At 43.7% G+C, this 18402-nt stretch overlaps 1 protein-coding gene across 3 annotated transcripts in view; it reads right to left on the minus strand.

Moving 5' to 3' along the window:
- LOC122939194 (cytochrome c oxidase assembly factor 1 homolog) overlaps nucleotides 1-18402 on the minus strand; it is a 100790-nt gene that overhangs the window by 13019 nt on the left and 69369 nt on the right. The window contains exon 1 of one of the 3 annotated variants that reach the window (XM_044295221.1): nucleotides 2893-2936. The exons of the other annotated variants lie outside the window; for them this stretch is intronic. The gene's annotated coding sequence lies outside the window, so the exon portion shown is untranslated. Of the gene's footprint in view, nucleotides 1-2892; nucleotides 2937-18402 lie in introns of those variants that run through there. 3 annotated transcript variants of the gene reach the window in all.

Below are 18402 nucleotides of genomic sequence, written 5' to 3' on the forward strand. Positions count from 1 at the left end.
CAGAGAGAGCAGAGCCTCTAGGTGTAAGGGCAACACCCTCCATTGCTCCTACAAGCTCATTTGAATATATATAAAAAATATTTTTCTTAGCAATGCGGGCACATATAGTTATGGGGCAACACAGATGTCTTCAGCTGCCAAGCGCACATGTAACAGGTCAGTCATTATTCTTTTTTGGAAGTTTAAACTATGGAATAAAATTGTGAAAAAAGTAAAGTTGACAAAATATAAAAAAAATTATAACAAGTTGCATATGGAAAATTCCATGTAGCTCGCTTCTAAAATCATAGTTTTCCAGCCTTGTGTTATTATAGACATAGCTGACTACCAAATTCCTACAAAAGGGTAGGAGGGATAAGCGAATGCCTGGGGTGTCATTTTGCACTGGACACACAGGGGGATGCATACATTTAATGAGGGCTAACACTGTATCTGGCTAGTATATGACTTAAATCCTGCATTTATTAGAAGTTTATCCCTCTGCAGGCTCCATCTATAACTGAAAACTCTAAAAGTTTTCTGAGCTCAGCACCAGAGTGGGTTGAGACTAGCTGCTATGATGTCTCTCATACACAACACATACAGAGAATAGGGGATGCTACTACCCTATCTATCTCTCACATACACAGAAGAGGCAGCAGCGTGGAGGGCATTATACAGAGCAGTGTTGAGACCGCAAAGAATTACTGGAACCAACAGCCTCTCTGTTAGTGTCTCTCTCCCTTCTCCTTCCAAACACTTCTGCAGCAGTAACCTGATCCCAATTCAACTAAATATCCATCTCAGTTCTCGAGACAGCTTTAAGGAGTGAAGTTTTGCCCATTCATCCAGAAGAGCATTTGTGAGGTCAAACACTGATGTTAGACGAAAGGGCCTGGCTCGCAATGTTCAATAGGATTGAGGGTAGGGCTCTGTGTGGCCAGCCAACTTCTTCTACACCAAACTCACCCAACCATGCTATCAAACTTTAGAGTTGGCACAATGCAGTCAGGCAGGTAAATGTTCTCCTGATATTTGCCAAACCCAGACTCGTCCATCAGGATGCCAATCAGACAAGCATGATTTGTCACTCCACAACATATTTCCACAGCTCCAGAGTCCAGTGGTAGCATACTTTACATCACTCAATCCTACACTTGGCATTGTGCTTGGTGATGAAAAGCTTTCATGCAACTGCTCAGCCATGGAAACCCATGCCATGAAGCTCCTGGCACACAGTTTTTGTGCTGATGTTAATGCCAGAGGAGACTTGGAACTGAAGTAAAGTCAGCGGAGCGTTGGCGACTTTTATGTACTATGCGCCTCACCACTCAATCACCCCACTCTAAGTTTATGGGGTCTGCCACTTCATGGCTGAGTTGCTGTGGTTCCTAAATGCTTCCACTTTGCAATAATACCCCTCACAGTTGATGGTCGAATACCTAGGAGGGAAGAAATTTCACAAATTGACTTGTTGCAGCGGTGGCATCCTATTACAGGACCATGCTCGAATTCAGTGAGATCTTTGGAACGACCTATTCTTTCATAAATATTTTTAAAGGCAGACTGCATGGCTAGGGGCTGGAATTTATACACCTGTGGCAATGGGACTGAATGAAACCCCTGAATTCAATAATTAAGAGATATATCCTAATACTTTTCTCCATATCGTGTATATCTGTGAATCATATTTTATATCTATCAATGAAAACAGATTGTTACATGGAGACCATGTCTGCCTGTCTATATGTCTATTGTATTCAATATTAAGAACATACCCCAGTACATAATGAACCATGCAAAAATCTAATTGAATTCTTAATCAGAGAGAAGCGAACATCAGTGTTGTTACATAAAGCGTAGACCACAAAGAAGTTCAAGTCAGACTTGTTAGTATTTTTCCGACTTGGAAAGAACTGCCCACCGCATGCCCGCTTCTAAATGACAGCATTTTCTTACACAGAAGCTTCCTGTGAAGTGATACATTCAAGAATAAACATTATTTATTTCAGCCGCTGATCATGTGCACACCCATTCGCTAAGCTTAATGCCCTCAGGCACCCAACGACTGCCGCCAACTGTTATAAGTGGGTACAGGAGACAATGCCATAAACAAGCACATGGAATTCGTAATGATGGCACAGGGGCAGCCATGTGAAGAGCATTTCTTATAACTGGCTTTAATTTAATGGGATTTCCGGAATTATTTTATTAAATTGTCCCTTGCTGCCATTGAATGGATACATTTTTGTTTACATCCAGTGTCTGGAAACCTCTACAGACCTAATACGTCTCACAGCTGAGAATTTGCTACAATTGGATCCAGTTTAGAGATAAATTTGCAATGCTGATATAGCAAGAGGATTGTCTAGTCTAGATACATTGAAAAACCCTGTCAGCTGTGAAAGCAGAACAGTACTGGGGAGATTTATCATCTTCCTTGCACCTGAAAAGTGGTGTTACAAACTCAAACTATGCAGCACAAATACAAGGTGGCTGGGACAGGAGCTGCTGCGCATGTGTGCCTATGAGCACTCTCACAGTTCTGGTCACCAAAGAGGCTGGAGCTTTTTCCTTTAATGTGCAAGCACGACAACCATGCAAGCAGCGGTGAACAAGCTTGCACATTATAGGAAAAAGTGCCAGCCTCTTGGTGACCGGGACTGTGAGAGTGCTCATAGGCACGCATGCGCAGCAAGCTTCTGTCACAGCCATCTCCTAAGTCCTGGATACAAGCAGTGTATAATGTGATGGAAAAATAAATCAAGAGAAAAGGATCAGTTTATCCTAGAATTATTTGAGCAGTCAGTCTTCGTTCACATTAGTGTTGCATTTCCATTGTTCTGCTCCATTATGGGAGCAGACAGAGGTCGTACTACAATTTTTATGGAAGAGTAAAAATACTTCTCTTACCATTTTTGAGGAGTATTTTTTAGCCAAGTAGGAGTATGAAATTTGCGGTAATTCAAATACATAATACGTAGGCCTGCACTTGCTCACATCTGCGTTGGAGGTTCCGTTTGGGACCACAGTCGCAGATTCTGTCAAAAAGATCAGACAAAAAAAGTAGGACTTTGATAAAAAGACAAGATCCTGAACAGAAACTGAAGAGACTCCATTATAGTCAGTGGAGTCTGCTCAGCTCTGTTCCTGTCAGTTACAGTGAGGAAAAAAAAGTATTTGAACACCCTGCGATTTTGAAGTTCCCCCACTTAGAAATCATGGAGGGGTCTGCAATTCACATTGTAGGTGCAGGTTCTGAGAGACAGAATAAAAAAATAAATAATAATCAGGAAATCACATTGTATGATTTTTAAAGATTTTTTTGTCTTGCACTGCTGAACATAAGTATTTGAATACAGTGCAGTCGTCCTGTCCCCTTCGCAGAAAAGCACCCCCAAAGCATGATGTTACCACCCCCATGCTTCACAGTAGGGATGGTGTTCTTGGGATGCAACTCATCCTTCTTTTTCCTCCAAACACGACGAGTGAAGTTTCGACCAAAAAGTTCTACTTTGGTCTCATCTAACCACATGACTTTCTCCCATGCCTCCTCTGGATCATCCAGATGGTTATTGGCAAACTTCAGACGGGCCTGGACATGTGATGACTTGAGCAGGGGAACCTTCCGTGCAATGCATGATTTGAAACCATGACAGCGTAGTGTTCTACCGACAGTGGCCTTTGAAACTGTGGTCCCAGCTCTCTTCATGTCATTGACCAGCTCTTCCCTTGTAGTTCTGGGCTGATTCATCACCCTTCTTATCATCAGTGATACCCCATGAGGTGAGATCTTGCATGGAGCCCCAGTCCGAGGAAGACTGACAGTCGTCTTTAGCCTCTTCCATTTTCTAACAATTGCTCTAACAGTTGATCTATTTTCACCAAGCTGCTTGGTAATTGCCCCGTAGCCCTTTCCAGCCTTGTGGATGTCCACAATTTTGTCTCTGGTGTCTTGACAGCTCTTTGGTCTTGCCCATGGTAGTAGTTAGCGTCTGACTGTGGGGTGGACAGGTGTCTTTAAAGAGCTCAGACAGGTGCTACTAAGTTAGATTAATGAGTGGAGTAGAGGCACAGTAACAGGTCTTCGAGAGCCAGAATTCTTGCTGTTTCTCAGGTGTTCGAATACTTATGTTCAGTAGTGCAAGACAAAAAAATTCTTAAAAAATCCGACAATGTGATTTCCTGATTTATTTTTATTCTGTCTCTCAGAGTGGAATGCACCTACAATGTGAATTTCAGACCCCTCCATGATTTCTAAGTGGGGTAACTTTTATATAGGTGCGGTGTGAATCTGCCCTCCCATCAGCTTCTACAACATACAGTCCCATGTAAATAACGACCCCTCCCATCAGTTTCTCCAACATACAGTCCTATGTGAATAACATTGCTCCCCCCCCCCCTCCAGCATAGGGTTAATAAGCCCCTGGGAGGGATCTGGAGTGAATGCACAGCAGGTTATGATAGCCAAGTGATAAAGTACAGGGAGGATCCGCCATATTGGGATGTACTTTATCACTTGGCTATAATAACCTGCTGTGCATTCACTCCGGACCCTAGGCCAGCCGACTTATTAGAACTCTGTGGGTGCCCAAATACCACTCTGTACAACCCAGCGGTTGCATGGAGTGGTAATAAGATATATATATATATATATATATATATATATATATATATATATATATATATATATATATGTACACACACACACACAAGTACAGACCAAAAGTTTGGACACACCTTCTCATTCAAATAGTTTTCTTTATTTTCATGACTATGAAAATTGTAGATTCACACTGAAGGCATCAAAACTATGATTTAACACATGTGGAATTATATACATAACAAAAAAGTGTGAAACAACTGAAAATATGTCATATTCTAGGTTCTTCAAAGTAGCCACCTTTTGCTTTGATTACTGCTTTGCACACTCTTGGCATTCTCTTGATGAGCTTCAAGAGGTAGTCACCTGAAATGGTCTTCCATTAGTCTTGAAGGAGTTCCCAGAGATGCTTAGCACTTGTTGGCCCTTTTGCCTTCACTCTGCGGTCCAGCCCACCACAAACCATCTCGATTGGGTTCATCCGTGCTGATTCCGCAGACGGATCCAGACCCGTTCAACTTGAATGGGTCTGTGATCTGTCCGCACCCCTGAGGTGCGGAGACACTGAGAGAAACCCCATGGAAGCACTTCGCAGTGCTTCCGTGCCTCCATTACACACCGGACCTTCCGAATTGCGGACCCATTCAAGCGAATGGGTCCGCATCCATGATGTGGTGAGCATACGGTTGGTGCCCGTATGTTGCAGACCCTCTGTTTGCGAGCCGCAATATGGGCATCGGCTGTGTGAGGCCTTAGAAAGAAAAAAAAGTCTGAGGCTACTTTCACACTCGCGTTTGATGTGGATCAGTCATGGATCTGCACAGACGGATCAGTTCAGATAATACAACCGTCTGCATCCTTTCAGAACGGATCCGTTTGTATTATCTGTTACATAGCCAAGACCAGGGCCGGCCTTAGGTGTTCAGGCGCCCTGTGCGAGCTAACCTTGTGGCGCCCCCCCCCCCCCCCCAAAAAAAAAAAAAAAAAAAGCTTGTTGCTGGCATCATGGCATAGGCTGGCTGACTATCCAACCAAGTAGTTACCAGCCCTCACACCCCAAAGGCCGGTGTAATGTTATACTTCCCTAGTTCGTGAGATTTCCCTACCCTCGTCACTTCCGGTCGCACCGGACATGACGTGAGGAGGTGTGCAGCATCGCGCAGGCGCACAACGACAGGTTAGGGAAATTTCACAGCAGCGCATGCGCCAGGAGCCTCGCCGGCGGTTAGGGTAGGGAAAAACTATGGGCCAATGTGCAGTGATCGGATGGATGTTTTCAGCTGAACACCGGCCGACACTGCGCATGCACCGGGAGCCTCACCAGCGGTTAGGGAAGGGAAAAATGTACGTACGGCCAGTGCTTTTTCCCTACCCTAACCGCTGGTGAGGCCCCCAGCGCATGTCGGCCGGTGTCCAGCTGAGAAAATTAGTTTCCAATGTAGTATTAATAACTAAACAATTAAATAATAAACATATTGCATTGTCTACTTACCACCAGGACAATAAGATGATCTGGACTCTGGCTGCAGTCTGGCTCTGGGGACTCCATTGTCACTCTCATTATTCCCCCCCCCCCCAATCACTCTCATTATTTCCCCCCCCCCCCCCGCCATCACTCTCATTATTTCCCCCCCCCCCCGCCATCACTCTCATTATTCTCCCCCCATCACTCTCATTATTCTCCCCCCATCACTCTCATTATTCTCCCCCCCCCATCACTCTCATTATTCTCCCCCCCCATCACTCTTATTATTCTCCCCCCCATCACTCTTATTATTCTCCCCCCCATCACTCTCATTATTCTCCCCCCATCACTCTCATTATTCTCCCCCCCATCACTCTCATTATTCTCCCCCCCATCACTCTCATTATTCTCCCCCCCATCACTCTCATTATTCTCCCCCCCATCACTCTCATTATTCTCCCCCCATCACTCTCATTATTCTCCCCCCCCCATCACTCTCATTATTCTCCCCCCCCCCATCACTCTCATTATTCTCCCCCCCCCATCACTCTCATTATTCTCCCCCCCCCCCAGCACTCTCATTATTCTCCCCCCCCCAGCACTCTCATTATTCTCCCCCCCATCACTCTCATTATTCTCCCCCCCCATCACTCTCATTATTCTCCCCCCCCTCACTCTCATTATTCCCCCCCCCCTCACTCTCATTATTCCCCCCCCCATCACTCTCATTATTCCCCCCCATCACTCTCATTATTCCCCCCCATCACTCTCATTATTTCTCCCCCCCCATCACTCTCATTATTTCTCCCCCCCCCATCACTCTCATTATTTCCCCCCCCCCATCACTCTCATTATTTCTCCCCCCCCCATCACTCTCATTATTTCCTCCCCCCCCATCACTCTCATTATTTCCTCCCCCCCCCCATCACTCTCATTATTTCCTCCCCCCCCCATCACTCTCATTATTTCCTCCCCCCCCCCATCACTCTCATTATTTCCTCCCCCCCCCCCATCACTCTCATTATTTCCTCCCCCCCCCCATCACTCTCATTATTTCCTCCCCCCCCCCATCACTCTCATTATTTCCTCCCCCCCCCCATCACTCTCATTATTTCCTCCCCCCCCATCACTCTCATTATTTCTCCCCCCCCCCCCCATCACTCTCATTATTTCTCCCCCCCCCCCCATCACTCTCATTATTTCTCCCCCCCCCCCCCCATCACTCTCATTATTTCCTCCCCCCCCCCCCATCACTCTCATTATTTCCTCCCCCCCCCCATCACTCTCATTATTTCCTCCCCCCCCCCATCACTCTCATTATTTCCTCCCCCCCCATCACTCTCATTATTTCTCCCCCCCCCCCCATCACTCTCATTATTTCCTCCCCCCTCCCACTCTCTTTTCCACCTCTAGTGTAGCGTGGCCGAGCTCTGTTCGATCCGCGGTACAGGAGCTTTTGTTTCCTGTACCCGGCCGGACTGACAGGAAGTGCTCACTTAGTGTGCACTTCCTGTCAGTCCGGCCGGGTACAGGAAACAAATGCTCCTGTACCGCGGATCGAACAGAGCTCGGCCACGCTACACTAACAGCACACAGCAGGCGCAGGCAGGCGCTCAGCCTCAGCCACTCAGGCGGCGCAGAATGAGGGGCGCCGCCAGCCGCCAGAAGTTTTTTTTTTTTAAACCGCAACGTGCGCCCCCTGCTGAATACAGGGGAGGGGGAGATGGAGGGGGCGGGGGCCCGCCCGCCCCGTGGGAAAACATAAGTGCCGCCTCGCCTGCCCATATTACATTGCGGGCTGTCGGCCGCCCGGCGCCCCTGTTGCTATGGCGCCCTGTGCGGCCGCACAGCCCGCACACCCCAAAGGCCGGCCCTGGCCAAGACGGATCCGTCTTGACCACCATTGAAAGTCAATGGTGGACGGATCCATTTTCTATTGTGCCAGATTGTGTCATAGAAAACGGATCCGTCTCCATTGACTTACATTGCGTGTCAGAGTGGATCAAGCAGCAGCGTTTTGCTGTCCATCTCCAAAGCGGAATGGAGACTAAACGGAGGCAAACTGATGCATTCTGAGCGGATCCTGAGCGGGCAAAACTGATCCGCTTTGGACCGCTTGTGAGAGCCCTGAACGGATGTCACAAACGGAAAGCCAAAACACCAGAGGGAAAGTAGCCCAAGGCGTATTGGCACGCCTTAGACTTTTTTTTATGGAGTAAAATGGCCTGAACAAGCGTCTATGATGCTTGTACAGGTGTTATTGCGAACAAAAATAACGGAAGCACCACTTCCATTGCATGAAGGATATGAACTGCACCCAACAGGCCCCATTTACTATACAGGTGAAACTCGAAAAAATTAGAATATCGTGCAAAGTTCATTTATTTCATTAATGCAACTTAAAAGGTGAAACTAATATATGAGATAGACTCATTACATGCCAAGCGAGATATTTCAAGCCTTTATTTGTTATACTTTGGATGATTATGGCTTACAGCTTATTAAACCCCAAAGTCACAATTTTGAGGTACCCTTTGCTCAGGGGGTATGGATTAATTAGCTGACTAGAGTGTGACACTTTGAGCCTAGAATACTGAACCTTTTCACAATATTCTAATTTTAAGCTGCATTAATGCGATTCCTTTTAATTTGCATTACTGAAATAAATGGACTTTTGCACGATATTCAAATTTTCGAGTTTCACCTGTATTGTCGGTGGGCAGCATACTGTGCTATTTATCTGAGATTTTTCATGGAATCAGCTTCTAAGGGACATGTGAACAAGGCCTAATTTCCCAAAGTCATCAGATATTTGTGCATGTGGGGTCGGTGATGTCTTTTTATCGCTTGGCAATCTTATTTTTCTAGATGACTAGTTTGGTAAAGAAAGGAGGAATGCTTTACAGGCATGTAGGGTGTGTCAAGAACATCACAGGCTCTATCTCATAAAATATGGGTCACATGGTTAACGTGCCAGGCCATTGTACAAATTCGCAATCCATTTTATTAGGATTTGTTACAGTGATTCTACCCAACCGCCGATGATTAATGATGCTAAAGCAATAGTGACAACGAATAAATTCGTGCTTATTTTGATTACACGAGAACAGACGTGTAATTAACATTTCTACATAAATTGACAGGGATTTCTTCATTCCCACCATGGAAACACATATGGAGAAACAAGCCCTCAGACAGGACAAGTATTTGCAATGTCTTGGGAGTGTCACCTATGACTTTGTCTTCTTGTCTATTTTGTATTGTATAAAGGATTACTGTATTAATCATTTCTTATTTTTTTTGCATTTGGATAAAATGGAGAAAGGGTGTAAGAAAAACGCACGCTAATTTGTTGTCTGGAGGTATTTCCAGTAAGTGAAAGTTGGGTAGTCTTTCAGATGTGCCAAAGGGACTCTTCAGCAGCGTAAGGACTCATGCACACGGCCGTTGCCCGGCTGTGGCTGTATTGCAGCCCGCAAACTGTGGGTCCGCAATATGCGGGCACCGGCCATGTGCTCCACGCATCAGGGATGCAGACCCATTCACTTGAATGGGTCAACAATCTGGAGCTGCCGTGCGGAAAAGAGGCACAGAACCTGTAGTGCTTCCATGGGGTTTCTGTCCACAAAAAAAATAGAACCACAAATTCTGGTCCCCAATGCACAGAACGGCCGCACAACAGCCGCGTGCAAGAGGCCTTAGAGTTCCTTTTAGAAATGCAATTTGTCCAACCTTTTGCTGTAATGACTTAAGGTGTCTGCCTCGGAGTGGCAATGGCTATGGTCATCATCATGCGACAAAAATCGGGGTTCTTTACCATTATAAAAAAAACAAAAAACTGATGAGTTCAGCATCATTCGTGTGAAACGGGCCTTAAAGTGACACTAAAGAAGATCCGTCAGCATGGATGCGACTGCCCAATAGACAAGTAAAAACGGTAACATCCGACAATTCCTCCCATGGGGGAAATAACAGAGCGACACCACAAAACAGTCCAAAGAAAAGAGGCTCCAGAAGTATTTTATGAACACTATGTTACTATCTGCTGTTCCGTATAATAATTCAGAAGGTATTAGTGAGTTTATAGAGAACCTGTCTGCTCTCTGATCTTATCTGTTTTAATAAATACTTGCGTATTTCATAGGATTACAAATCTGGAACATAATTCTTTCTTAAATAGGTTCTTTACCATTTTCTTTCTGATGATCTACCCATTGGATAGGTCATCAGCATCTGATTGGTGGGAGTCTAGGCTACGCGACAGCACTGGCCTGCGGGAAGTAGCGAGAAGGCCGTGGCACTACACTGAGTGCCACTTGTGGGGGCCCGACAGCTGCATCATTTAGGTTGCCATACCTTTCAACTGTGGGAAAAGATGATATACGGCAGCAAAGTCTAATTACATATCTGGTTTAATCACACTTTACATTATGATATAATGATAAAACTATTAAAGGGGTTGTGCCAAGAATTAAGGTAAAGCTATCTTCTATGCACACTACAGGGGGCCTATCTGATCCCTAGAACAGGGGTCCCGTTGTAGGGTCTTGATGGAACAGGTTGAGCATGCCTCCTCCCACTTTATTCATTCTCTTAGGGACTGAAGGAGCATCAGGAGGAGAAAACATTCTCGGGATCGGTCGAGAGCAAAGCTGTCAGAACACACCCAATTAATTAGTTGTCCCCTACCCTGAGCGTATGGTATAACTTTAATACTTGCTACAAACCCTTTAATCCAGATTGAATTGCCCAAAAAATGGGCAAAATGTTCCAGAGACATGAACATTTTTTGGTTTACAGCCATTTTTAACATGACAATAGGAACTGCTGGCATATTAGAGTTCACTCTTGGACTCAATTGTCCACAACTGATTATGGACGCCAAGGGGGAGTTCACATCACCGTTATTGTTCCATTCTTTTGATCCGTCAGAAGAACAGAAAAAAACTAAGAAAAAAATGGATCCTGTGCATCAGTTATGCACATTTGGCATCCGTTTGAGCCATTTCCGCCTGAGAGCAGTTTTTTTTAGATGGGAACAAAAGTTCTGAATGCAGTACTATATATTCAGAACTTACAAAACACTCTGTCATGACAGTCACTCCATAGGTTGTTTGTCTGCTATGTGATGATAAAAAACACTGAAAACTCTTATGTAAGAAGCAGGAGAGACGTCTACATATATGGCTGAGGAGTAAAGCCAGGGATTAGGAATTATCCACACCCCAGACATAACACTACCAGCCACACAGAAAACACGCCCAGTGCAGAAGTGTCATTGTGTAGCAACCAGGCACTGAGGCAGGCCCATCAAGCCTGCGGTGCAAGTCATGGTTCAGCTACCAGCTCTAAACTGCGCCATCCGTGGACATTTGTCTTCAGTGAAGACAGAGCTGTGGCAGGCAGGATGGAAGGCCTGAAATGTGTGAGAGTATAACTTGTGTGGCAGTCCTCACATAGGTGGTAAAATGAATGTCTCTATCATTTATTAATGGAGTAAAGGGGTTCTTCTGGCTCTAAAAACAGTCGGTCCGTCTTAGTTGCTGATTCCGCTGTCTCTGCTGCGCTCACAATGGCTGGGGGCTCTGCACCTGAACAGAAAGACTCAGGCTCACATCTGGTGGGGACCCGAGAGTAGGAGCTTACTTGCAGTGTGAGGGCAACAGAGTTGGTGTCATCAGCAGCCTGAAGGACGGGACACTACTGACTAACCTCTCTTCCCACAACAGAGAAGAAGGTGGACGGATTTATATATTTTTTTATCCTGGAGAACCCTTTTAATTTGAAGTCTCTTTCGTCTCCCATGCACTCCAATAAATGACATGAGGTGTAAGTAGAATATAAATTAATATTTTTCTTGTCCATATCCAATAACTAAGAAAGTCCAATAAATGCAATATAATCAGTAATTTATTGGGTAACTGTCATTTGAAAAAAGATTCTGACATGTCTTAGAGACCAGTGGGTCTGGGAGCTAGGACCCCTAAAGATGGCTAGAATCAAGTGGCTGCGCTGCCCTGAGGAGAACTACATGGGGGAGGATTTCTCATAAGGGCAAGTTAGTTTGTATTGGAGTACTTTGCTTCAAATTTATCAAATGTCACACATTGTTTGTTAAGTTGGACTCATCTTGAAACCTAACAGTTTTATCTAGAAATGCTACTTCAAATTTCTTAGGCCCCTTTCACACGAGCGAGTTTTCTGCGCGGGTGCAATGCGTGACGTGAACGCATAGCACCCGCACGGAATCCATTTCAATGGCCCAACGGAAGTGAATGGGGCTTCAGTGAAAAACGCATTGCATTGGATGCAATGCGTTTTTCACTGATGGTTGATAAAAGATGTTGTTTGTAAACCTTCCGTTTTTTATTACGCGCCTGAAAAACGCATTGCAATCGCAGACAAAACTGACTGAACTTGCTTGCAAAATGGTGCGAGTTTCACTGAACACATCCGGACCTAATCCGTCACGCTCGTGTGAAAGAGGCCTTAAGCCACTCGCTACTGGAGTGAGTTCTGAGTCCTTAAAGGAAATGTGTCACCAAAAATGTTATCTGCCTTTTTTTCTGATTGTAGATTTTTTTTATTCCATTTCCTGGACATGATTATGGGGGCTGCTATCTTGCCTGGGCTGTTTTCAACAACATTTACAAAGCATTAAAAAAATTGCTTTATGGCAGCCACGTGGACCATAGAAACAATGGTCAGTAGGGGACCTCATTGTCTTCTATGGGATAGTTTTCTAGGCGTGCTCTGTGACCTGTACAGAGGTCATTGTACAAGGAAAGCATAGATAAGCTCTTACTTAACTGCAGTAAAGTAATCTGTACAAGCCAAGAAGTGGCGCCAATTATTAGATTTTGTATTATTATATCTTTGCCATAGACAGCAGCGGTGAGCAGGAAGAGAGAAGTGAGATGGCACGTGCCTGCTCCTCATACAGCTGACTGGCAGGGGGCGCAGGGTGTCAGACCCCCGCCGATCTGATATTGATGACCTATCCTGAGGATCGTTCATCGATATTAAAAGCCCGGACAATCCCTTTAAAACCAGGATTCTGGAATACAGGGTGTGATAAATCGCTCCATCTTGACTCTCTTCAGCAGGTTGTGTAAACCCTTTAGACCAGGGGTGCACAACCTTTTATGATCCCACACTGTCATTGAATCGGCCCCGTGGGCTGCAATAAATCATCGTCTGGGACATTTATGGCATATAAAAATATATAAATGTGTGGTAGTTAAAGGTTCCACTTCTAGGACTCCCACCAACTGGGAGAATGGGGTCCCATTCTTCTTCAGCCAGCATTCCAGAGTGAAGGAGACCATGTATGCATATAAATTAAGGGTGCTGTGGTCACAGCCTAGCATTTCACAACCCTAATAAACTACAATGGAGAAAACTGCATCAATAGATGGCCGCCTCCAAATCATATACCCCTTTTCTGAAGTGCCAAACAGGAACAGTTTGACATATGGGGGACGCAGAGATAGTTACATAGACCATTGGTACTTGTTCTTCCCTGCTCCTGAGGGTGTATCACTACTTATCTCTCTGAAACTACATGTATGCAACCAAAAGACAAACTTTTCTACATCCAGATGGTTGGTGGCCACACAGAATGGCGCTGTGGGCTGTACTAATATTCATTTGCTCTCCTTTGTTTGGCTCAAAAACTATTGAAAGCTGCCACAAAAACACAGCCTCACTGCTTATTTCACTGCTTGTTTATGAGTTTTATTAAAGGGAAATTCTCCCTATAAAAATACCAGTAGATTATAAAATTAGTGATGGCAAAGATGTTTTTTTCCTGGCATGTTGCCAGGATAGGCAGTGAAGAGAAGCAGGGACTGGAGCAGCATTGGAATGGCAGCATCAGAGGACAGGTGGAGGTGAGTAAAGCTTCTTTTTAATTTTCAAGCGATTATGACCCCCCTTTTTTTTTTATGTTTCTTCCTGAAAAAACCCTTAAAGCCATCTGACCGCTTATGCATCCAACTAAATATTCCCTATGTGAGCAAAGTTCTGTGTTTCGTACAGCAGTCAGCAATCCAAAATTTCTATCTGGGTGTGTTATTTCTTCTGTAATTGAGTGTTCATGGTCACTTAAGGGTCCTTTACGTGAGCCGAGAATCCTAAAGATAAATCACTAGTGTCTCCACTGTCACCAAGATCTGCTGCATGACATTTAAAGGGAACATGTCACCTGGATTTTGGGTATAGAGCTGAGGACATGGGTTGCTAGATGGCCGCTAGCAGATCCGCAATACCCAGTCCCTAGAGCTCTGTGTGCTTTTATTGTGTAAAAAAAAAATCTATTTGATACATATGCAAATTTACCTGAGATGAGTCAGAGCTTGAAAATATGACACTTCTCTGGTCACACAAGTAAGATATTACTTTTTTATGTTACTTTGCATAAAAGGCGGGAAGTACAAAAATGCATAATTAAATAATTAATCTGCAAATGAAATTAAAAAAGTGTAATTTATATGTTTAGGGTAACACAATGAACATTTAGAAACGCTCAGTGAGGGTAGCATAGTAGAGGTGACAGGTTCCCTTTAAGAAAAAATCAGTTGCTCTTAGGAAAGTCTACAAACTGCTACTAGATATGCAGTAGTTCTCATCAAAATATCAGTTGCTCCTTAGTAAACTACTACAAACCATCGCAGATTGTAGGCAAATGCTAAGAAGCAACCACCCTCATTTTAAATGGCATATAGCAAACCTCACTGAAACCGATTTCAAGTTTGAAGGTCTTCTTTACTAGGTGCCATTTAAGGTGGCAATACACTTTAGATAGAAGTAGGTTGAAAAACCACTGATCGAACGATCGTCTGGTGAATGATCATTACGTTGACCTAGCCATACATACAACTGTACTGTACAGCCACACGTAGAATTGTCATGGGCACATTTTGACTGTTACAATTGTTCAAACTGGTCGTCCATGTTTGATTACTGGCTTAAGGATAAACATACAAGCTTCCTGGGAACGTTCCTTTAGAAGATAGTTCGTGGACTTTCAAACAAGACCATCTTTGGTCAGCTAAAATAATCTTTTGATATCACCCAATGAACTATCACTCTTGCTGAAATTATAACGTTATTTTAATATGTATGGGTATCTTTAGCCAATACCAAAAGTAGATGCTAAACAGGAAGAAAGTTACATTTTTTTTCTCAATGCCAGTTTGATTTTGTAAATGTAGTAAAGAGGTGAAATGTAATCAGACTGAGTAGTTCATACGTCCTAGTACTAAGTACTTCCATATGAAGGGGCACAACAGCTTATTGCATAGTAAACTAAAATGCATTTCATTCCGTGTTACATGATATAACGTATGGCCTCCTCATCTTGGAGCATTCAGTGATGTATTGTGATTGCGTTATGTAAAGAACTTTGTTATGTAAGGCATTTCCTGCCACAGAAAATAGGCGTAAATGATTTGCCATTTTCCAGAAGCATCTCAGAGGGGACAATGCAGATCTGGGAATGCCCTTCTGTTATGTACCCAAACCATGTTATCTTATAGACATCTACCAGTACATATATAAAAGTGACACAATGTCTACTTCCAATTAAAGGTGTTTTTCAAGGAGTAGAATATTGATGCCCTTACCCCAGGATAGGTCATCAATATCTGAACGGTGAAGGTCAGACACTGCCACCAATCAGCTGTTTGAAGAGACTGCATTGCTCCTATGAGAGCTGCGGCCTCCTCACAGCTTACCAAGCACAGTGCTGTACATTGTATAATGGCTGTGCTTGGCATCGCAGCTCAGACCCATTCATTTGAATGGGACTGAGCTGCGCCTAGGCCATGTGACCGATAAATGTCATGTTACTGTCCTACGAAGAGGCTACAGTGCTCAAAGCCTCTTCAAATAGCCGATTGTGGGGGTGCCAGTAGTTGTACCCCCACTGACCTGAGAATGGAATTCTACTCCCGGAAAACCCCTTTAAAGTGTAACGGTCATTCTTTTCTTTTGGAATGTATAGGGGCAGTGATGCTGACCATTTTTGTAATATACAGTTGCAAGAAAAAGTATGTGAACCCTTTGGAATGATATGGAGTTTTGCACAAATTGGTCATAAAATGTGATCTGATCTTCATCTAAGTCACAACAATAGACAATCACAGTCTGCTTAAACTAATAACACACAAAGAATTAAATGTTACCATGTTTTTATTGAACACACCGTGTAAACATTCACAGTGCAGGTAGAAAAAGTATGTGAACCCCTAAACTAATGACATCTCCAAGAGCTAATTGGAGTGAAGTGTCAGCCAACTGGAGTGCAATCAATGAGATGAGATTGGAGGTGTTGGTTACAGCTGCCCTGCCCTATAAAAAACACACACCAGTTCTGGGTTTGCTTTTCACAAGAAGCATTGCCTGATGTGAATGATGCCTCGCACAAAAGAGCTCTCAGAAGACCTACGATTAAGAATTGTTGACTTGCATAAAGCTGGAAAGGGTTATAAAAGTATCTCCATAAGCCTTGCTGTTCATCAGTCCACGGTAAGACAGATTGTCTATAGATGGAGAAAGTTAAGCACTGCTGCTACTCTCCCTAGGAGTGTCCGTCCTGTAAAGATGACTGCAAGAGCACAGCACAGACTGCTCAATGAGGTGAAGAAGAATCCTAGAGTGTCAGCTAAAGACTTACAAAAGTCTCTGGCATATGCTAACATCCCTGTTAGCGAATCTACGATATGTAAAACACTAAACAAGAATGGATTTCATGGGAGGATACCACAGACGAAGCCACTGCTGTCCAAAAAAAACATTTCTGCACATTTATAGTTTGCACAAGAGTACTTGGATGTTCCACAGCAGTACTGGCAAAATATTCTGTGAACAGATGAAACCAAAGTTAAGTTGTTTGGAAGAAACACACAACACTATGTGTGGAGAAAAAGAGGCACAGCACACCAACATCCAAACCTCATCCCAACTGTGAAGTATGGTGGTGGGGGGCATCATGGTTTGGGGCTGCTTTGCTGCATCAGGGCCTGGACGGATTGCTATCATCGAAGGAAAAATGTATTCCCAAGTTTATCAAGACATTTTGCAGGAGAACTTAAGGCCATCTGTCCACCAGCTGAAGATCAACAGAAGATGGGTGTTGCAACGGGACAACGATCCAAAGCATAGAAATAAATCAACAACAGAATGGCTTAAACAGAAGAAAATACTCCTTCTGGAGTGGCCCAGTCAGAGTCCTGACCTCAACCCGATTGAGATGCTGTGGCATGACAACAAGAAAGCGATTCACACCAGACATCACAAGAATATTGCTGAACTGAAACAGTTCTGTAAAGAGGAATGGTCAAGAATTACTCCTGACCGTTGTGCACGTCTGATCTGCAACTACAGGAAACGTTTGGTTGAAGTTATTGCTGCCAAAGGAGGTTCAACCAGTTATTAAATCCAAGGGTTCACATACTTTTTCCACCTGCACTGTGGATGTTTACATGGTGTATTCAATAAAAACATGGTAACATTTAATTCTTTGTGTGTTATTAGTTTAAGCAGACTGTGATTGTCTATTGTTGTGACTTAGATGAAGAACAGATCACATTTTATGACCAATTTGTGCAGAAATCCATAACATTCCAAAGGGTTCACATACTTTTTCTTGCGACTGTACCTTAATTACAGAAATTGTACATACCTTTTAGAAAAATAGCTCTAAAGTGAACCATTTTGTGCCGTAGCAACACTCCCTGTCTTCTGTTTACTTAAAGGGGTTGTCTCACTTCATCAAGTGGCATTTAACACGTAGAGAAAGATAATACAAGGCACTTACTAATGTATTGTGATTGTCCATATTGCTTCCTGTGCTGGCTGGACTCATTTTTCCATCACATTTTACGACCAGCCTCCAGGCTCACATAGGGTTGTGTTTTTTCCGTAGAGTGCAAGCACGCCCACCGCTGATGGATTGCAAGGTGGTCATAACCATGGAAATGAGCAGTGTATAACGTGATGGAAAAATGAATTCAGCCAGCACAGGAAGCAATATGGACAAACACAATACATTAGCAAGTGTCTTGTATTAACTTTCTCTACATAATAAATGCTATTTGCTGAAGTGACACAACCCCTTTAACTATGGAGACACGCTCCACACTAACTGCTGCTGCCCTCACTGTCACTCTCCACGAGATAGATAGATATATATATATATATATATATATATATATATATATATATATATATATCTATGTATAACATAATGACAGTTACACTTGAAGTATGTCCTGTGCTACCTCTTATAAAAATTGCTGTTATGTAAATGTGCCTGCTTAGATCTACATTGTAGTGGCAGGAACCTGGCCTT

Source organism: Bufo gargarizans, chromosome 5 (assembly GCF_014858855.1).
Source record: "Bufo gargarizans isolate SCDJY-AF-19 chromosome 5, ASM1485885v1, whole genome shotgun sequence".
Lineage (NCBI taxonomy): Eukaryota > Metazoa > Chordata > Amphibia > Anura > Bufonidae > Bufo > Bufo gargarizans.